The sequence below is a fragment of the Marmota monax genome, unplaced genomic scaffold (assembly GCF_021218885.2).
Source record: "Marmota monax isolate L192 unplaced genomic scaffold, Marmota_monax_Labrador192_F-V1.1 WCK01_AAM20220418_F8-fsc00061, whole genome shotgun sequence".
In the NCBI taxonomy this organism is placed as follows: Eukaryota; Metazoa; Chordata; class Mammalia; order Rodentia; family Sciuridae; genus Marmota; species Marmota monax.
In genome coordinates, this window is record NW_026695230.1 from 9,818,738 (window position 1) to 9,841,959 (window position 23,222).

The 23,222-nt window shown below is 34.0% G+C and overlaps 1 protein-coding gene across 21 annotated transcripts in view; it reads left to right on the forward strand.

Annotated features, from left to right (window-relative positions):
* The window catches only part of Sox6 (SRY-box transcription factor 6), a 612,624-nt gene that overhangs the window by 152,132 nt on the left and 437,270 nt on the right, over positions 1-23,222 (forward strand). The window contains exon 1 of one of the 21 annotated variants that reach the window (XM_058576999.1): positions 21,680-22,007. The exons of the other annotated variants lie outside the window; for them this stretch is intronic. The gene's annotated coding sequence lies outside the window, so the exon portion shown is untranslated. Of the gene's footprint in view, positions 1-21,679; positions 22,008-23,222 lie in introns of those variants that run through there. 21 annotated transcript variants of the gene reach the window in all.

Below are 23,222 nucleotides of genomic sequence, written 5' to 3' on the forward strand. Positions count from 1 at the left end.
AGTGCAGTACCACTGAGCTATATCCCCAGCCCTGGAGTTCAAGTCTTGACTTCATTTCACACTACTTTGAGATTGTAGGTAAAATGCTGAATGTCTTTCTCCTTTAAAATGTAGCTAATACTGGGCGCGGTGGTGCACCCTGAATCTCAGCGGCTCGTGAGACAGGAGGAAGGCAAGTTGAAAGCCAGCCTCAGCAAAAGCAAGGGGCTAAGCAACTCAGTGAGACCCTGTCTCAAAGTAAAATGCAAAACAGGGCTAGGGATGTGGCTCAGTGGTCAAGTGCCCCTGAGGTCAATCCCCGGTGCCAAAAAAAAAAAAAAAGAAAAGAAAAAGAAAAAAACCCGTAGCTAATAATATTTATTTATTTATTTTTTAATTTTGTTTGAGAGAGAGAGAGAGAGAGAGAGAGAGAGAGAGAGAATTTTTTAATATTTATTTTTTTTTAGTTTTCGGCGGACACATCTTTGTTTGTATGTGGTGATGAGGATCGAACCCCGGCCGCACGCATGCCAGGCGAGCACACTACCGCTTGAGCCACATCCCCAGCCCTAATAATATTTATTTATAATGTTACTATACAAATTGCCTGGCAATAATACCTGGCAAGTGGGAAGCACTAAACAAAATATGAAATCATTATTACTTTTTTTTTTTTTTTTGAGAAAGCGATAGACCCAAAGGCTAGAAGAACACTCGTTTAAAATCCTAAAGAACCTTGTGTCATATTAAGAAGTTTGAACTATCCTGTATATGACTGGGAGCTGTTAAATTTTAGTTTGCTATTGAACATTAATCACAACTAAAGGAAAGTGACATTTAGTGGCTTATAAATTGTACTTTATCCTTTTCATAATATTCTATTACTGTTACACAAGTTCAACATTCCCCTGTCCTGCTCATATTGCTCAATTATTTGATGGCTCACTCCAAATAGAGAATAGATATCATGAACTTACTAACTTTATTAGGCAAAGTGACCTTCTTAGGTCTTTTGAGGTTAAGGGATGGGTTAAATAATACATACCAAGAAACAAACAAACAAATCCAAAACAAGAAAACAAGCACAAAATAATTAAATCAGATAGCTGATATTTATAGGACTAATAAAAAGTGGCCCAAATATAATTAAAAGGGGCAAAAGGATGATTCAGTGGTTGCAGCTGAAAGTTGATTGCATTTTTATAGGTTGTATTCCAAATCTAGTGGACACTATAAGGGCTTAGCTGACTCTATAAGGTCTGTTTTTTTAATATATATATTTTTAGTTGCAGGTGAGAACAATACCTTTATTTTATTTTTATGTGGTGCTGAGAATCAAACCTAGTGTCTCATGCATGTTAGGCGAGCACTTTACCACTGAGCCACAACCCAGTCCCTAAAAGGTCTTTTAATAGACCACAAATTCTAGAGTTCATCTGTGCATACATCATACATTTATAACTATGTTTGATATCAAATGTTATGTTTTATATTCAATTGGTATAATCAGTGTTCACTTGAAGGACTTTTTCTTGGAAAGGGAAGAAGAATGGGAAAAAGGGGGAAAAAGAGTGAAGAACATGGAAAAATAATGAATGGCTATGTTAATGAAAAGCCTGCTATTGCTATTGTTAGTGTTTTCAGGTTGAAGAAGGCAAAAATATCACCTTCAGTCATTTCAGGTGAAATTAATACTGCTAGTCTAAAAGTTGTGATTAGTCTAACTTTCTCAAGAGTTGTTAGAAAATGTTTATTACTGATTTTCTGGATGAACATTTCTCCAACTATGATTTAAGCATCACCAACTGTGTTAACTAATTGCATTGAGGCATTTGATGCTCCTCCCTAATCTGTTGAATTGAAATTCCTAGATGCCTAGAGATTTAAAAAAAAACTCCTTAGACAATTCTAATCACCACAAAGATTGAGACCTATTGTCCTGCATAAATAGTTGGGTAAAAATTTGAAATCCTAAAAGTAAGGCAAATGTAAAGCTGGATGTTTGATTAAGGTAGCATGTATCACTGAATACACCTAAAATAATTCTGATATTAAAAACTAACATTTTAAAGTAACTTGTTTTAAATCTAAAACTCTAAAGAGTGTAGGTCAGTGTAGAATGCATATGTACAAAGTTCCTAGGTTCAATACCCAACACCAAAAAGCAAAACAAAACAAAAATACCTCTTAAGAGTAATAGCATGTGAACAGCTAATTTGTACATTATTTCAGTATCATTCATAAATTGCTTTTGATTCCTTTGACTTTGAAGCAATTCCATAAATCTGCTTTTGACTATAACTTGGTATGTGCCTTTGGATTAAGAATTGGATTTTTGAACTCTTTTAGAGAACTTTTAAAGTGGTGCTATCTTTTCATTATTCCTATGTCACTGGGTTGGGCCCACATATTTTTAAATATGAAACGGTGCAAATTAAAAATTGCTATTCATCTCTATCCATCAAGTTAACTATTTTTTTTTTTGAGTTGGTAGTAGCGGAGGGATGAGATGTGAAAGAAGTGACCTGAAAATATGAAACTAATGCTAGTTGAATATGGAGAAAGTATCAAGACATGGTGGTGATTGGTTGTCAGGGAGATTTTGGTGTAAAAATTACCAAGCAGCATCATTTCCTAGTTTGTAAATAAAAAATCATTTTGCAGGCTGGGGATGTGGCTCAAGCGGTAGCGCGCTCATCTGGCATGCGTGCAGCCCGGGTTCGATCCTCAGCACCACATACCAACAAAGATATTGTGTCTGCCGATAACTAGAAAAAAAAATCGTTTTACTTTCCCTCTTCTTTCTTATTGCACACTTTATTTGCTATGGATAACTTAGTGACTAGCAGAATATGCAAAATGTTTCATTATATCTAACTGGATGAGACCTTTAGAGTTTTTAATAATAAAAATGTCAAAATGATGACTTTTTGTCAGCTTTTTTACTGCTGTGACCAAAAGACCTGACAAGAACACTTTTAGAGGAGGAAAAGTTTATTTGACACTCACAGTTTCAGAGGTCTCAGTCCGTAGTAGATTACTGACTCCATTGCTCTGGGCCCAAGATGAAGCAGAACACCACGGTGGAAGCAGCTCAGAACATGGCAATCAGAAAAAGTGTTTCACTCACCAGGGACAAAATATATACCCGCAAAGCACAACTCCAGTGACCTATCTCCTCCAGCTATATCCTGCCTGCCCGTAGTTACCACCCAGTAAATTCTTATTAGTGGATTAACACACTGATTAGGATGAGATTCTTATGACCCAATCATTTCACCTCTGAAGTTTCTTGCATTGTCTAACACATGAGCTTTTAGGAGATCCCTCATATCCAAACCATAACAATGACAATGCCTTTGTAATTCAATAGAATGTAAGAAATGGGGAAAGTTATCTATGATGAATACTTCACATAAAATCTGAGCTAAAATAAGACAATTAAAACACTAGAAAAGTATACAACCAGAGATATGAAAAATTGTGCTCTATATGTGTAATATGAATTGTAATGCATTCTGCTATCATATATAACAAATTAGAATAAAAAATTTTTAAACAAATAAAAAACTAGAAGATAAGTAATTTTAAGTCATCAATAACAATTAATGTTAATATGCTTCACATTCCTTTTTTAAAAAAATCTTTTTCTGTTTTCTTTTCCTCATCTGGTTTGTAAATGTGAATATTTGATTTTTAAAACTTTGATCTTCTTAACTATAGTTTGAATGGATATTATCAAAGGACACTGGGATTTTGCTGAGCTATTATGAGATGACTGGAACTTAAAAATTTTTTGTTATCCATGGATGTTGCTTTAAGCTGATCTGATAGTGGTAATTTTTTACAGTATCACTAGGAAAATAATATAATTTCCCAAATAAACACATTTAAATTTTTTTCTATCTGTAAAAATTGTTTATTTCAGAAATTTGTCTGGCTTGTTTTATGGAATTTATCACCTTAGATATAGAGTCTGCTATGTGCCATGTACTTCGTGAGACAATGTAGATAAAGCAGTGAGTAAAACAAAATCCGTGGTCCTATTAAGTACATATTCTTTTCTTTTAAATATTTTTTAATTGTTGATGGAGCTTTTATTTTATTGATTTATTTGTATGTGGTGCTGAGAATTGAACCCCCCATGCCTCACACACGTGAGGCAAGCACTCTACAACTGAGCCACAACTCCAGCCTAAGTTTGTATTCTTAAGGCAGTGGTAAGGGAGACATTGAAAACCAACAAATAAGCAAGTGAATTATAGACTATCAGAAGATGATGAGTGCTATGAAGCAATATCAAGCAGTATAAAAGAGGTGAAGAGTACTGAGGTGGGGAGTTTGCTCTTTTATTGTATAAAATACAATAAAGGTTCATAGATAAGGTGATAAGTGGAGACCAGAAAGAAGTGACAGAAAAATTCATGCAGATATCTATAGGAAGACTATTTTCAGAAGAGGGAACCGGTGTCCTCAAGTAGAGGCGCAAATTTATGAGTATGAGATGAAAAATAGCAGTAAGGAGGCCAATGTAGCGCATGATGTGAATGTTGAGGACGTGCATGATTTAAACCATTGTAAGGATTTTGGCTTTTACCCTGAAGAAGATGGAAAAACAGAGGGAGCTGGAGTCTCAGCAGAAAAATGAGATGATTTGGCTTCCATTTAAATAGGTTTAAGCTTCTTTCTGTGTTTAGACTGTATCTGGGAGGCTAGTTGAAGGGGGTATATTAGTTTATTTGGGCCACTATAACAAAATTCCATAGACTGTGTGGGTTATAAACAATAGGTATGTATTTCTAACACTTCTGGAAGCTGGGAAGTCCAAAATCCATGCACTGGCAGATCCCCTGTCTGGTACAGGTCTTCTTCCTTGTAGATAGCCATTTTCTCACTTTAACTTCACATGTGGTTAGAGGGCAGCTTTGCTCCCATGATGTAATCACTCCCCAAAGGCTAAACCTGCTAATACAATCACCTTAGGGATGAAGATTTCAACAAATGAATTTTGAGGGAACATAAACACTTGGACCATAGCAAGAGACTTTTGCATTAATTCAGGTAAAGGATGATGGGGTCTTAGATAAATGAATAAAAAATAAACTAGTTGTATCTTAATTTTGAACAATGTAATTCTTATTGACCTAGTTAGGTAAATCTTCCCTGGAGAAGTAATGGTTGAGCTGAGATTTAAAGGACTAGAGTAGGGTATGGAAGATATATAAAATATTTTAGGTGAAGGAAAGAGCATATGAAATGGTACATGCTATATTTCTATAACTGTTGCTAGTGAGGTGAAAGTTCAGAGAGCTAACAATTATATGCTAATTATTTGACATGTTCTATTTATTTCTCATACATAGTTTGAGGTAGTTTCATTGTTTCCATTTTATAGTTTAGGAATTGAAGCATAGGGAATTAAAGTGACTTGCTCAGGGTCAGATTACTAAAAAATGGCAGAGCTTATTGTTTATTATAACTCTTTGCTCCCCTCATCAGTATAAGTTCATTGAGAGCAGAGATCTTATTTTGTTTGAAGCTATGTCCTTAGGAACAACAACAATGGTTGTTGAGCACATGGTAGATGTTCAGTAAATATTTACTGAATGAATGAATGGAATAATGATTTGAAATCAAGCTGTACTCAATCCAAAGTCCATCTTCTTAATCACATCCTGTGTACTCAGATGCAGGGTAGAGATATCAGATTTTTATTAGACAAGTTTTTGATAAGGGAACAAAGTTTTGGGCCAGTGCCATATAAAAGGGATGAAAAAAAAAACATTGTTGAAGGGGAGACAGATATCAGAAATAATAAGTGGTTCAAAACTAGAACAGGTCAGAAGGGAGAGGAAAAGAAATCTCTGGTCTTAAATCTGGTTGGGTAAATTTCACAGTAGCTTTCAACAGAAGCTAGTCCTGCAAATATGTTTGCCTTGCAACCCCAATACTGTCCATTGCTTTGACGTATCCAGTCTGTTTCCTGGGAAACAGAACACAGTCAATAAGTCCTACATAATTTTTTTCCTTTTGATCTTTCACTTAGCACTTCCTTCTCCCCCAAATATTTTTCTCACCAGGTACTCTCAGGTAATTTTTCCTCAGTGCAATATGACCAGTGAGAAGCAGAGAATCTCTCTTGACTTCATGGCCCTTAGTTCAGGTGTGTAACTTAGATATTTCCCTCTGAAATAGAACTTTGTGTATTTTATTCTTAGGAATTTAGGCCTTAATATTTTTGGTTTTTCACTTCACAGTAGCTCTTGTTGTTTTACCATTTCATAATATTTTCTTCTCCTTTTTTTCTCAAAGAAATGTTACATCTATTTTCATGATGTGACATCTCCACTTGTGCTTCTCCAGCCCCTTCCCATTCCCTCTAGAGAAGATCTCTTCTTTTTCATAGTATTGGAGATTCAAGCTCTAATTCCTGTTTTGCCTCTTTTTGGCTTTGTAAACTTGAGTGAGTTATTTGATAAATTGGACTCTGCACAAATAATTCAGATTTCTTAGGACAGTTTTTCTCAACTGTGCTAACCCTTAAAATATTCTTATTTCTTACTGTCTTCCTTTACTGTCAAAATATCCTAAAAGAGGGCTGGGGTGTGGCTCAGCGGTAGAGCACTCACATAGCACTTGTGAGGCCCCGGGTTCAATCCTCAGCACAACATAAAAATAAATAAATAAAGGTATTGTGTTCAACTGCAACTAATATGTATGTGTGTGTATGTGTGTATGTCTGTGTGTGTGTATCTTAAAAGAATTGTATTTATTTTCTGACTGTATCCTCTTACTTCTCAATCCATTGGCATCAAGCTTCCATTTGATTCTGACTAACTATTGTAATCTGCCTTCAAGATTACTAGATTGCCCATTCCCACATTTAAAGTCTTTTTCTCAGCTCTTATTCTTTTCACTTTCTGTAGCAGTTGATATTATTGACTAAAAATAGTTCAGCACAGTACTGAACATGTAAGTAAATTTTCAGTAAGTTTTTAGTAAGTAAATATTTCTATTTATCCTTTTTTTCTTTTAGTTATCATTGGGCCTTTATTTTATATTATTTATGTGCATGCTGAGAATCGAACCCACTGCCTCACACATTTGGCAAGTGCTCTACCACAATGCTATGACCCCAATCCTTAGTCTTTTTTTCACGGGGGAGGGTGGGGACTGGGATTGAATTTAGGGGCACTTAACCACTGAGCCACATCCCCATCCCTATTTTGTACTTTATTTAGAGACAGGGTCTCACTGAGTTGCTTAATGCCTTGCTATTTCTGAGGCTGGCTTTGAACTCCTGATCCTCCTGTCTCAGCTCCCTGAGCCGCTGCGATTACATGCAGGTGCCAGTGCACCTGTCTTTTTTTTTTTTTTTTATTAATCCACTTTTTCTGTTCATAAACCAAATTTATGCATTTCCAAGTTTTGTCCCTTGTCTACTACTTTTACTTTTTATTCTCTCTTGGAGGTCTAATTTGTCCTAATGCCTTTTAACTCTACATGAAAGAATGTAACATCTACTTTTCCCAGCTCAGTCCTGAGCTTTTTACTTCTTCCTGTTTGACTCTATGTTTCTACATGGATGTACCATTGTCACTTCAAATTCTCAAAGTTCACTATCTTTTTCCTAAATCAATCTCTTTTAGGCCTTTGTGTTTTTGACAGTGAGACCAGCACTCAGTCACTCAAACTTGAAATGCTAGTAATGTGTTGATTCCACTTCCTTTATGTGTCACTTCAGCAGTCACTTGCTAGTTCTTCAAAAGTTTGTTCAGTGTTCATTGCATGTAAAGCACTATTATAGAAGCTGGAAAATATAAAAGAAACAAAACAGACGAGAATAAATGCTACTAAGGAATTTATTTTCTAGTTACTTTCATTCATTCATCTACTTATTTAGTAAATATTTATTGAGAGTGATGGAGTGGCTATTTTGCATAAGGTTGTCAGAGCGGGCCTCTTTGATATGGAAACATTTGATCAGAAACTTGAATGCAGTGAGAGAGCAAACCATGCAAGTTACTAGGGGAAGAGCTTTCAGGCAAAGGGGGAAATGTGCAGAAAGGCATTGAAATGAAAGGTGCTTGGTTGTTCAAAGAAGAATTGGTACCAATGGTGTGCTTAGAGCTAAATGAGTGCATAAAAGGGAAGTTGGAAATAGATAGCTGGTGGCCAGATCAAGTAGTGTCCTCAAGACCTTGATGAAGACTGACTTTTATTCTGAGTGAGATATGAGATAGGAAGTCGGGAGGATTTAAGAGAGAAACAAGGTGTGGTAATTCATATCTTAAAAAGAATCACTCTTCTATGAATAGACTACATAAAAGCAGGTATGGGATCAGGGACACCAGGTAGGAGGCTCAAACAAAGGTGTTTAGATGAAATGACATTGCTTAGACTAGAGTAGTAGCCACAGAAAGCAGTACATACTATGGATACCTAAATTAGGGGATCCCCCATTTTGGGGTTAGACATAATCTCCTTCAGTAGCATGACCTGAAGAGTTGGCAAAATCTTTCATTCTAGCTGCCTTTTCCTGAGAAGATTACAGCCCTATGCCAGGATACATGGCTTAGTAATCTTGCCTAGATTTGCAGCCTACTTGCTCCTTTAACTGAGCATCCTTGAGCAGTAATAAACAGACTAATGGTACACAACCATCCTGTGTGGAGGGAAAGAAAGTGAGAAAGAAAGAAAGTCACTCATTAAAAGGAACTTTTTTTTTCTATTTGCATTACTCTCATTCAATCTCTTACTGATTCACATATATTTAATCTCACCCACTAGATTTTAAGGCCACTGAGGACCAGAAGTATGTCTTATTATTTGTCTCACTAGTACCAGACATGGTGTTCTATTTCTTGTTTGTTGGTAGTGACAGTAATGAAACTATTTTATGCCAATCCTTTGCACAAATCATGGTGCTAGAGTTTCTGAGGTTTGAAATCATTTGGGATGTTAATGAAAACTAATTACAATGCTTATTTCCATTAGCAGTAGACATTAACTGTGGAATGTAAAAACTGTTGATAAAAAGTACATAAAGTACAAGTAGATTTTGAAAAATCATATAGGGTTAGGGTTCTTTGTCATCAGATTGTTTACACTTCACTGATTGTTTTAACATACCTGGGTTTATTTTAAAGGCTGATACCAACTGAAGAAAAATGATAAAATACTTAATTATTTTCAGATGTGCTTATTTCAATTACCCTGAAAGATCTTGATATGACATGGTGTAGAGGATGAAGCAAGTCTAGGGACTGCTGCCAAATTCTACATAGCAACAACATGGAAGTAGTTTAGTTTCACTAAAAGTTTGAAATCTACTGTATTAGAGGCACATGCAGAAGCTGTGTTAATTGCTGGCTTATTTTCCATATGGTTCTATTTTAATGAAGCATATTTGATACAGATGGTTGGAAAGTAAGTTGGGCAATGTCTAAACTGGCTCTGACTAATTCCTACAGTGTTTCCACTCCAATATTTAACAGTGCCTTTGTAAACTTTCTTCATTCACAACTTTTTTTGGGGGTTGATATGTGGTCTAAGATAACTGAATACTATTTTTCTTTCTTTAAAGTTGATCTTTGAAAAGAGAAAGAACAATCATATTCCTCCAGATTTCAAGTCAAAACTACAATCCAGTTTGATTCCTTTTGTCTTATTGCATCTCTTCCTTATTATGTCTCTTTCTAAACAAGTTTCATTGAGGTGATGGCCATTTTGAAGCATCACATATAGGAACTGGATTAACATTAACAAATGCTTATTAGTTTTGTTCCTATGACAATTCTTTTACTTCTTTAGGGGTGTAAAACAGAACAGTCCAGATTATTAATAACCATCTCTTGTTTGTACATTTTCTATGTCTTATATGCAATGAAATAGACTTACTAGAAGCCAATATTAAGTCAGAAATGAAATCAAGGATAAATTGCCCAGCAATACTGCAAAAATCTTTCCATTTCACATCTTTCTTTTTATGAGATTAGAATATAAATATATAGCCATTGTGTTTGTGTTAAGTCTTTAGAGTTCAGATGTGTTATCTTACTTAACAAAGATGTGCTGATTTCTTCTGAGTATTTTATTTTGGTGTGCTTGTAACTAAATATGTATGATTGTCTTCATATTTGCTCAAGAATATAGTTAATGTCCTGTGTTAGATTTGAGGTTGAGTTCTTCAGAGCAAAAGGGAGACATGGTACAATGAGTTTGTATCAATTTTGCCATTTTTCTCCTCACATTGTCACTAAAATATTCTCTTTTTATCTGAATAAGACATCTGCTGACTAGCCTGTCCCTCTTCACCTGGCTGTATAAAAAGTCTTGGTTAAGTCTGTTAGACCTCGGAGGTCCAGGAATCTGCTAAGTGCTACTGAGGTTGAAAGACATAATGTCCTTGGTCTGTTTTGTGTCTCCCACTTGTGGACACCTTTGATAAATTACCCTGATGTACATATGGAATAAGCCAAACAATGCTGTATTCTAAGCAGTGAATTGCCCAAAGGATTAACTTTTCTCATATTCAAGAGAGGTTGAAAAATGCAATACAAAATCAATTTCTCACCCAGCTTAGTTACCTTGACACAGGGTGTCTTAACACTGAAGAGAAATTATTTTTTAAAAAACTAGTTTGTGAAAATCTTCTAAAATGACAATCCTGACTTCTATCTGCTTTCTTTTCCCAGTTATATTTCTCTAGAAGAGGTTAACATTAGACCAGGCAGTGTTCTGCCCAGATGTGCTTTGTGCTTGAATGTTTGGGAAGTTGTATTGAATGTACCCCTTTGCCACAGAAACTAGTCATCTTTAAATGTCAGCTTCAATGTTGAAATTTTATGAGAATGGAAAGGAATACACATTTTCACTTATTTTAGACTTCCCTTTGGAAAATGTAGTCTATTGCTGTTGTCTCAAGTTGGATGGATTTACAAAGTTTTCTTTAAATACTCATGGAAAGCAAATGCAATCCAGAATTAGACAAGAAAAAAAATTACCTTCCTTTAAAAAATCTTAATAATTGTATCACACTGGTCTTAGTCATTTTTTTGACCTTTCCTTCAATTTATATTCACTCTGGAGAATTTATTTTTTATTCTTTTGTCTTGTCTTGTTTCTTTTATTTCAAGCATGGTTTAACTTTTCACTGGAGCAAGAGCTTATAAAGGTCAAAGTAAGAAGAGAACAATTACCTTTGTGACAACTGTCAATTAGGTGTACATTATTCAGGATACAATGTATTTACCAATTAATGTTTAAAAACAGAATTGTAGAATTACTTTTGAGTTTGATTCATTTTGAGAAATCTCAGAAAAAATTTAAAGATGATTCTGTTCCTCTTCCTTCTTATGTGGGAATGTTTCTTAAACCCAAAGAGAATAATACTCTGGAATATTCTCTGACTTTGAACCTTGTAGAAAACCACTTACAAAGTACAGGGAACCCTAAATTGATTTGGGCAGATGGAAAACTGATGCCATGGTCCTAATAGTAGCAATGGGAGAGACTCTGTGAATGAAGTTTAAGATACTAGGTTGCCCCAAATAGCAATTTAAAGACAAGAAAAATCTGGCTGTATCTTTTTCATCATTATTGTCTAGATGTTAGCTATGTGGGACTTTTTTAAAAAATATATTTCTTTTCTTCTTGGAGAAACAATGTTCTTACTTTAGAGACAAAACAAGATATTTAGTTAAACTTTGGGTTTTAAAATTTTTATTTTTAATATTCTCCACTATGAATTTCAATTCTAATTCTTGAACTCTCTCTCTTTTGGTCTTGATTTTGTTTTCAGAGAAATAGCAGAGCTAAGCTTTTCATTTAATTGTAATAAAATACTGCCCTAAAGAAGAAAGAAATATGTGTTTTTTTACTGGTTTATATGGAAAAGCATATAACTGTAATAATATTTTAACTATAGTTTGTATAGACCATACTCATTTAAACTCTATGCAAATCTTTGTTACTTTAGGGCAAACAAGCTAAGAAACCATAATGTGTGGTGTAGTGAGCACACACCATAAATTTGATAATCATACTTGTGAATTCATCATATTTTATATAGGAGATCGCCGTAGCATTATGAATAGTAATGTGCAAATGATGTGAAAAAAATGTTGCTACACTCTTGAATGTTTAGTGATTTTAATACTACTGTATTACTTTATTCTGTACCAAGTTGCATTGATTGATAAGTGAAGGTATTAAAATAGCAGAAATTTTACGTTTGCTTTAATGCATGGAGTTTGTATAATTCCCAAAGAATTTGAAATGTTAATATAAATCTTCCTTTTGTGGGACTGCAAGAAGCATGCTGCCCCAACTACACATGTTGCTGGCTAGGCCTGCCTCTACTGTTTAGAGAAATAGGAGTGGGAGGCTGTCTTAAGTGAAAGTGAAGAAAGGCATTTGTTTAACTGCATGGCAACACAAATATTTCACTTAGTGAGGACTGACAATGCATCTCATTATGTGAGCGGGTGCCAGCTTGTTAAAAATTTCTGTTTAACTTTCCATATTAGTTGAAGGTACTTATGCTTAACTGTTTGAAGTCTGGCATCCAGGTTCCCTCCACCCCTACCCTTTATTTACCAATTTTTCTTTTTAAATTTGTTTTGTTTTGTTTTTGTTTTTCAAATGCCACGGAAATGGATGAGAAAGCCAAGGATGTCTGGTCTATTGAATGCTATTAGGAATACCTGGAGAAGTCTGCCAGATTGAAATGTGCCTCAGGCTAGACATTTGTCACTTCTTCCCGTTTCTCTTATTTCTAATACACTTTTCTTAAGGCTAATTGTTATCTTCTGCCCTGACTATAGAAACATTCAATAATATTTAAATTAACAATTAATCTTGTTGTGCTAACATTGCCTATGTAGGAGTCTCATGTTCTTAAGATAAAAAGTTTTGATCTTAAATTCTCCAATCTTTCACAATGCATTTGGATCCTCAGCTATTTTTCTCTTCTTACATGTTAGCATAAGAAATGAACTACCACACTTGTTTAAATGATCTATTTTCTGGATTTTTATCTAAAGAAGGTAGAGAAATATTAATCCAAGAGTGTTTGCTATCCAGTGTTTGTATTCTCACTGGCATGATTCCTGCCTTGTGTGCATCAGTTTTAATAGTTTTACTAGGATACTGTGGTGGAGGGCAAAATACATTTTTTGATGCTTGTGATTGTAATGTACAAAAGAAAGATTCTCAGCATTTAGAAGCAAAGAATAATGTGCAAGGATACTTGGATGAGTAAGTAATCCAGGAAATAAAAACACATTTTTTCCCTTAATTTTATCAGATTTTTTGAGTGTGGCATCAGGAATGTTAGAGTTTGTTTAAAGGACTTTTCAAAATGTTTTATCCATTTGTGGGTAAAATGAGAGTATGCCAGTTACAGAATAAGAGAAATAACTTATAGTGGACAAGGTACTTTAAAATTATATACCATGAAAGATAAATGGAGGATCTTTTTGTATGAAAATTGAAAATAAATTTAAATTATTACAATTTCTTTGCACTAATATCTGCATAAGGTTTAGTGAGTTATGTTCTGTGAGTATATTTAAATTTCTTTTTTATAAAAGTAGTTAGGGCATTTAATGTTTTAAAAATAAAAAATATATTTAAATATAAGAATTAAAAATCTAATATGAAATAATTATTTTCCAAATTAAGTTGTTGGACATTTGCTTTAAAAATATTTTTCTTCTTTCCTTTTCTTGCATTCTGTTCTCTCCCTGTCTACATTTTGTGTGTGTGTGTGTGTGTAGATCTTGGTTTTCTTGGAGAAGAGAATCCTTTTAAGTTCTGAAGACTGTGGTATTATCTATCAGGGAGAACCTGAACTGGCCTGTAGGGTGGGGACAGGTCATAAATGCCTGACCTCATACTTCTACAATCTCAGTAGCAGTTGTGAAATTTTTATGGAATTAGTCATACTATAGCCCTGTGTCTGCATCTTTCAGATAGAAAATATGCCATCCTTTAATGGGAGGGGCCGGAGGGGTGGATGGCTAGGAGGCAGTGCAGTTATTCTCTGGAGGAAGCCCAAAGTAAATATTTTGACAATTACTTTCTTGTCAATCAGATTGTAATAGTTGGCCTAAAAGTGCCAAAATATGGATTTTTAAAAAGTACATTTAGATTTTTCAGTTCTGTGTTATTGCTTAATTCCTTTATTTAGGCAGGACAGTACTTCAAGTTTCTCAGCAAATCTGGCATTAGGGTCATTGAATTGGTCCTTTATGAAGGGGCCTTACATTTTCTTAGGTTTTGACTCTTCGTTCTATGGTTCAGAGTGAGAGGCCGACAATATTGATTCTATTTTATCTCTATATTATGTCTCTCACCCTGTCCATCCATTATTAACCTATATTACAGTCCTTGGTAGTAGCTTTGCCATAGTTGTGATGTTCTGTCAGATTCCTTAGTCCCCCGAATGGAAGGAAGTACCTCTGATTCTGTGTCACTTACAGTGCTTGGCAGATGGTAAGCACCCAGTGAGTGAGTGAAAATATAGGTAATGTTGATAAGAGAAGAGTATATTATTATTATTAGAAAACACTATTGGGAATGATTTAGTGTTATAGGCACTTGAAGTCTAAATTCTGGGATTAATTGGTAACCTGTTGAAGTGAGGTGTCCTTAATTAAATTTTTTTTTTTTATTCACATATTTTCTCTTATTCTTTGTTTTTATTCTTTTTTTTTAATTTTTTTTATTGGTTGTTCAAAACATTATAAAGCTCTTGACATATCATATTTCATACATTAGATTCAAGTTGGTTATGAACTCCCAATTTTACCCCAAATACAGATTGTAGAATCACATCGGTTACACATCCACATTTTTACATAATGCCCTATTAGTAACTGTTGTATTCTGCTACCTTTCCTATCCTCTACCATCCCCCCTCCCTCCCCTCCCATCTTCTCTCTCTACCCCATCCACTGTAATTCATATCTCTCCTTGTTTATTTTCCCATTCCCCTCACAACCTCTTATATGTAATTTTGTATAACAATGAAGGTCTCCCTCGATTACCATGCAATTTCCCTTTTCTCTCCCTTTCCATCCCACCTCATGTATCTGTTTAATGTTAATCTTTTCTTCCTGCTCTTCCTCCCTGCTCTGTTCTTAGTTGCTCTCATTATATCAAAGAAGACATTTGGTATTTGTTTTTTAGGGATTGGCTAGCTTCACTAAGCATAATCTGCTCTAGTGCCATCCATTTCCCTGCAAATTCCATGATTTTAACAGATTTTTTTTTAACTTTTCTAGCTAGTACAAGCTAGCTATCTGTTGTTTCCACGAATTGTCAGGTACCATTCAGTTTTCCAAATCTGATATTTTGTAAGGCAGTGGGATTCTCTAAAATGTCATACTTGGAAAACTGCCTAGGATTCAGAATAAATAATTTTTATAGAACCAAAGAGAAGACACATCTTGGAAAATTCTGTACCTATCTGCAGTTTTATATTTCTTTGGCTAAAAAATGTTAGGAATATTTCTGACTGTTGGGAAAAGTTGGCATCTTGGTTTATAATCTCTTTTTCTGGATTTGCATTTACTATCAAAGTTTCATTTTGAATTACTGTCTTCACATGAGTCTAAATGTGAAAGTGGATCTTTCAAGCTGACCATCATGCATGTGACAGCCAGATTGTCTTCAGTCCTGCTACTGTGTTGTTGCTATGTCTTATGAGGCAACCTCTGACATCCTGATCATTGTACAGGGAGAGGTCAGTTCATATGTTTTCTAAACAGCTACACATTGGAACAAATCCCTTATGAAGTCATGTGTGCTAAGCTTGATGTTGAATATTTCAAATAAAGGACTGCTCAGAATCCAAATCTCACCAGTGTTCCTCCTAACATAGGAATTGATGTACTTGGGAGGCATTTTTTTTTCTTCCAGATTCTCTTTACTATTATTCTGCCAAATGCTGTTGCCATTTAGATTGCCAAATAATCTTGAGGTTTGTTGGTATCCCTCATGATCAATCATTTATTCTGCTTGCATAGTTGATGGTGTATTTGTGCAAATGTCATGTGCTTTATTGGCTACAAGGTAGCTGAGGTCTAGGTGGGGGAACAGTTATTTTTATGGTGAGGAGATATAGATTTTACCTGCTCAATGAAGCAGATAATTTACATGCTAACATTTCAAACATTAAAATATACTTCCTGTTGTATATAGGAAGCTTACTTTGTATTTTATTATTTGTTTGCTAAAATATAAATACTAAATGGCTAGACATGTATTTCAGTATCTTTGGCATAAAATGCCCAATACAGATTGTATATAAAGAGTTCCAGTTCCATTCTTTATACATTGTGAATAACTGGACTATCAAAATATTCCAATATACATTATTTATAGTTCTCAAAAATCTAGTTTTGAATTATACATTAAACATGTAAGTTATTTAAAAATAGCTTGTATGTATATGGTATCTTCATCCAAATATCTCTAGGTTCTTTTGAACTGACTGACATAGAAACAGGTTGTATTTTTCTGATATATTTCATACCATTTCTTCTACTTGGAATACTTTGATCAAACATATTTATTTGTAGGAATTCTATCCATCTTTTAAGACCCGGTTTCTGGTAGTCTTCAATGATCTCACTTTGTCTGAACTCCTATTGCATTTTTTATCCCTTTTTTTTGTGCTTGTTACAATTTGTATTCTTAGTAGTTTTTGTGAGCAGTCCTCTCTCTATCTCTCCTCCAATGTGATACATGATACTGGGGATTCAACCCAGGGACACTGTACCACTGAGTGGCATCCCTACCCCTTTTTATAATTTTTACTTTTTATTTTGAGTCAGGGTCTTGCTAAGTTGACCAGGCTGGTCTTCAATTTGTGATCCTCCTGCCTCATCCTCCTAAGTAGCTGGGATTACAGGCATGTGCCAATGTGCCCATCTTTTCATTAATTTCTTATTGAAAAAAAATTTAGTAGCTCCATAGGGATATTAAATTTAATTCATCTTAAATAATTTACATGACCATATAATGCCTGCTATTCAATATGCATTTAGTATATAATTATTGAATGAATTAATTAAAAATTCTGAAAATTTCTGTACTCTTAATCATTTTCTGTTTATCAAATTTCATTGCCCTTCTTGCATTTGGTTTTTCTTATAACTACTACTACTATTTTCTTATATGTAATCACTACTTTTTATTACATGTACTACTTACTGTTTTCATATTCTCTTCGGAGCTAGACAAGAAATAAAGAATAATTTGCAGATGAGCCAAGAGAAATATTTTAAAAAAATAGTGTAAAGTGTGTTATTTATCATGAAGTCCTAAGGAAAATCTGGAGCTTTTAATGGGGTGAGGAGAAAAGGAATTGGCATATCACCTCACTATCTCAACTCATGCTTCTTCTATCATGCTTGGAGGAGTGGGGATGATTTCATATTTCCTTATACTTTCTCTAGCAGTATTTTGCTCATAGTCAGTGGACTAAACTGACTAAAATACGCATAAAATAAATGCATATTTGTACCCTTGCTAACACAGTAGTTTACTCATAGTCAATGCTCTAAACTAAATCATGCATAAAATAGTGAATGAATATGACATTGATGAATATTGCTTTCAGTACCTCAGCCATTCCATCCTTTAAAGACTTTCTATTTCCCAGATTTTTCCTGCATTTGTGTCTCCTTCCATTACTTAATATATAATCTTTCTTTTAGGAAAGAATTGAATAACTACATTGAACCCATGATATAAATGGCCAATAATGTTTATATTTCACTTTTATGGCATATATATTTTAAAAAGTACAAGTCTTTTCAATTAAAATTAAGTGAATTAAGTTATTTAAAATCCTCATTCAAAATAAAGGTGTTGGTTTACTTGACCTTTTTTTTTTTTTTTTGATACCAAGGATTGAACTCAGGGGCACTCAACCACTGAGCAATATCCCGAGCCCTATCTTGTATTTTATTTACAGACAGGGTCTCACCTAAGTATTTATTTTATAATATAGTGCCAAGTAATAGTGAGGGCATGCCATTGGGAGACAAATATTGGTTCAGAATTGAACATGGTATCCAAACTGGGCTTGAGTTAGTGGGAAGAAGTCATGTGTACTGAGTTCACTAACATGGAACTTCTGGTAATAAACAGAAGAAGGACAGTCTGCCTGAGAGAAAAGATGAAGAAAGACCAGTTTCTCATTGCATCATTTTAGTACTGAGTCCAGCCCTGTCAAAAGCCAAGATTTTTTCAGTTATGTGAACCAATAAATTATTTTTTATAAATCTCTATTGAGTGGATTCTTATCATTTACAACTAAAAGTGTTGTAATGATATAACCAGAGTTGCATAACTGACTGCATAGCTGATAGGGTGGATGGATATATGTGATTTGGAGAGAGATTTTGATGCCCACTGAGTCATCCAATATTTGCGATTTCTTTGCTGCACTTTACTTTCCAGTGGGTGATAGGATGAAAGTAATTACTTTTTAAATAAGTATAGTTTCTACTGAAATAATTTTATTAGCATTGTCAAAGGATAAAATGAAAACTAGATGGTATAGCTAGATAAGTTTCAAACTTTCACTTGTATTTTTTGAAAATAGAATAAGTTAATGGATTTTTCCTAGGTTAAAAGCATGGTTTTCCTTTTAAGTAAAAGAAATTGAAATTTGCTTATATTTTAACTGTCTATTGCAGTTTGATATTTTTGTTAGATGACAACTTCAACAGAAATTGGAGAGAGTGCTTTATCTGCCTATGCTCTGAAGAAAGATCTGCCTATACATTTTCATATGCTAATCCTATTCATTAGCATATAATTCTACTTAAGATCAACTTTTATGGATTTGCTTCAAATCAGATATGTTCTCAATCCTTTGGAAAGAAAACCAGAAATGAATACTGTAGTACAAATTTTGCTGTTTGCTCGAAAAAAGTAATCTGGATTGGGAAGGAAATTTATTCTTCAAATATAGTTGTATAAGTTCTAGTTGAATTTGGTAAATCACATTGAAAGGGGCAATGTTTTAAATTTACATTTAAAGTCTATTTCTTACATAGATTTTAAGGTAGTCTCCATTTTGTGTTTTCACATTGCTTGAAAAATGTAAATAAAAACTAGGTTGATATTTGGTCATCTCTCTTAAGCCATGATGGACCATTTTGTAGTAAGATTTTATTGTTTCATTTTTTTAAAAAAATCAATATTAAAATAAGATCCTTGTTTTCTTCTTCTTTTTTTCCCTGCTGTTTTTGGGGTGTATACTCTCAATATAATTTGTTCTTCTTTACTTGGCAAACCTTAAGTGCCACTGTCATAGGTTGTTAGTTTTCTCCCTCACCCTTAGATGTACCATTCAGACCTAAGCATCTCAGATCTAAGTCTCTTGGGTGTTGATGCTCTTATTAGAAAATAATCATGTTCAGAATTTGGGGTGCTAATAGTTTATAAAAGTAAGGACCTCATTAGAGCCATTTTAAGATCAAGACCAAATCGAATAAAGCTTTTGACCTTTAAAAGTCTGGTTATAGCACATTTGAAAAGGCTTGTATACTTATATGGGTGGAGTTTGTCAGAGATAGTGGATTTTGAAGTTTCATTTTCAGTAATTAGATAGAATTTCCCCTTTTCTTTAGAAAGACCCATAATTTGTACCTAGACCAAATAAAATTTAAAATGTATACAATTCCTAGGAAGAGCCTTTTCTTTCCTTTGCTTTTAACCCTTCCATGATGTGGTAATCTTTTTTTCTTTTTAGTTGCTAGCTGTCTTTTTATCTCCTCTTCCTGAAATAGCTCAAAGTATAATATCACATATTAGATATGTGATATCACATATCTAATATGTGATGCTATACTTTATTATTACTATTTGGTTAAAATTTTTATTACATTACATTAAAGCAACATGGAAAAAGATAAAATCTTAAACATAGTTCCACAATATGTCACCTGTTTTCCTTTTTACTAGTTTGTTTTACAGTCCTTGTTCATTTTAACAAATAACTTAATGTAACTGTAATCAGAACATAGATGTTATTGTATGTTCTTTGTTTTTTTTTTTTTTACTTAATGTTATATAATAAACATTTTCCATCACAGAGACTTGCCATGATCCAAACAGTCATGTAGGAAAGCCCTAGTGTGTCTGATCTTCTTCGGCTAACAGCTTGCATTTGGACTTTCAGTTCTTAAAACCCACTTAAAATTTGTTTTTTATTTAAAAATTTATTTCTTCATTTGACAAGTCATAATTGTATAAGATTATGGGATACATGGTGATATTATATGTATGTAATGTGAATGATACAATCAAACAACTAGCATACTTGTTATCTTAAATTATCATCATTTATCCTCCTGCCTAAATGCAACTTTGTGCCCATTGATCAACATCTTCCCATTCCTCATCACTCTCTACTCTGGTAACTGCTGTTCTCCTCTCTGCTGCTTGAAATTTGATTGGTTTAGGTTCCACATATAAAAGAGAACATGTGGTTTTGACTTTCTTGCATTTGGGCTTTGTTTTAGATAGATTTCTTCTTGGTTTTAAGATGTTCCATCCAAAATTAGCCTAGAACTTTTTTTGTTCTTGTCTTTAATGAGAATACATCCTAAAATATTAATAACAACTAAAAACTTTTGGGGGGGCTTGGTTGTAGCTCAGTGACAGAGTGCTTGCTTAGCATGTGTGAGGCACTGGGTTCGATTCTCAGCACCACATATAAATAAATAAATAAATAAATAAAAATAAAGGTTTATGGACAGCTAAAAAAAACCCCAAAAATTTTTCTGTGAGTTTTTCCCTATACCTATTACATCTTTTGTGGTCTTCATAGATTGTTTTATCTTTAATCTGTGAATGTGGTATTGTTGGCAGATTTTCTGAACCGCCTATAACTGGGACAACACCTTACTTGTTCTCAATAGATTTTCATTTATTCTATACAATTAGTAAAAGTTTAAAAGATTTTAGCATCTCTTCATAAATAAGATGTCATAACTTTATCTTCTTTGGTGGCTTTATTTTATTTTGGAGTTAAGAATATTTAAGCCTTATACAATGAGTCAAGAATTTTATGTATCTTAGTCTGAAAAGAACTCATATTACCTCTCCTTAGAGTCATTTGTAATTTAAGTTTAAACTCTACCTGAGATGAAACTTATTTTTATATTTAAAGGATTTTGTAACACCAACTTAAGATAGTAGGATTTTTTTGGTTATTATTGCAGGGGAGCAAGTGGGAATAGAGAAAATAAAAAAAATATGGAGGTTGTCTCCATAAATTTCCATAATAGCAGTGCAATTATTTTGATTATCTTTGACTATTTTTTGGCGGACTTGTGGTTTAATCAATTGGGATTAAGAGGATTGCAGGTTAATGGCATTGGTAAGGGAAGACATTAATTATTAAAGAAGGCATTAACTAAGCAGAGAAGAGGACTCCTGGACCAAAGTTGGAGTTAAACATGATCTGAGATTTAAATTCTTAGTCCATTTTGACTCTCTTTATAATGACAAAATGGTAAAGCTTCTTCAGGCCCGAGAATTACCCCCACTGGTTGCATTAAGCTATTTATGACATAATTTTTCTTATGAGTCTCTGCTCAAGATTAATTTTAGGCATATTTTTAGTTTTATAAAAAATGTGTAGTAGATGTGCTTCTACATGTAATTTGACTGTTTCACCTCATTTTGTCCTATAAAAATGATTTTACACAAATGTTAGGAACTCTTAGGTTTGGGCTTCCTGTGTATCTGATGTGACTAGTGATGTGATTTCTTAAAAAAAAAAAAAAAAAAAAAAAGAGAGAGAATGCTTACTTTTTTTTTTTTGTACCGGGGATTGAACTCAGGGGCACTCAACCACTGAGCCATCTCCCCAGCCCTATTTTGTATTTTATTTAGAGACAGGGTCTCACTGAGTTGCTTATCATCTCCTCCTTGCTGAGACTGACTTTGAACTCTCCATCCTCCTGCCTCAGCCTCCTGAGCCATTGGAATTACAGGTGTGTGCCACCATGCCCAGTTGAGCATGCTCACTTCTGTCTTCATCTATTGTTCTAAATATGTGATAATTTAAATCAACACACAGGTTTGAGCATGTACTATGTACCAGGTGCTAGTCATGCAGAGAGATGTTCTTAAGGAGACTGATCTTTCTTTTTCTATCTTTTTCTCTATCTCCCTTCCCTTTTCTGATATACTCTGCTTTTGTTTCTTTCTCTTTGTCTCTGTGTCACAGTAAATGGACTTTTAAAGGAAAATTTGAGTTAAGCTGCTTCCATTGAGAAGAATTAGTACAGCTCTCTGAACATGGCCTATTGTTTGTTTAGAACCCAGTATTAATGAGGACACAATGCTAGTCTTGATTCTTATATGGATTTACTACCTTTACTCTGTTCTATGGCCTTGGATCATTGCTCCAATGATTGATACTTGCTAAAGACCAGGTGAGAGGATTTAGTTGATCAAAACACCAAAAAACCAGTGTAGATTGCATTCTTGCCTAGTGTCATTCTCGTTTATAAAAGGCAAACCATAATTTAGGGCTTTGCTTTGAAACAAAATTATTATTAAAATAGTTGAAAATGGATATAGAAAAGTGAAAGGGACTTAAAAGAATTTTATGCTATTTTTTTCTCCACAAAGTGGGTAATTCTTAAAATAGTTTTCTTCATATTGTTTAATGTCCTTTTTAATATCTTTGGAGGAGGGATTGAGTTTTGCTTGTTTTTATTTCTTGCTCCTTGGGTGTTAGTGCTAGCTTTGGTGGCTTCATTGTTAATGTTGGCTCAAATAAAGGAATGGCCAAAGTCTTCATTTGGAGACCACTTCATTGGTTACTTTAATTGTTGAGTGATGCTATAGGATAGTATTTCCCTTGCCACAGGGTTTAGGAATTCTGCCCAGTAATAACTCCTATTTCTACTAGATGAGTATTTGTAAGTAAAAAAAACCAGTAACAGGCTTAAGGTATCTTTCTAAAACTATATGTAGGGCTCCTGCTAAATTATTAACTATGGGAGCCTGGTGTAGTCAAAGTGGATGCTTTACAGTTTCATTGATCTTTTGAAACAGAGAATCTCCTGATCTTAAAATTAGCTTCTTAATAATCGTCTTAATCTAGATCACTTTTTTTTATGTAGTTTCTCTCTCTCTCTCTCTCTCTCTCTCTCTCTCTCTCTCTCTCTTTCTCTCTCTCTCTCTCACACACACACACA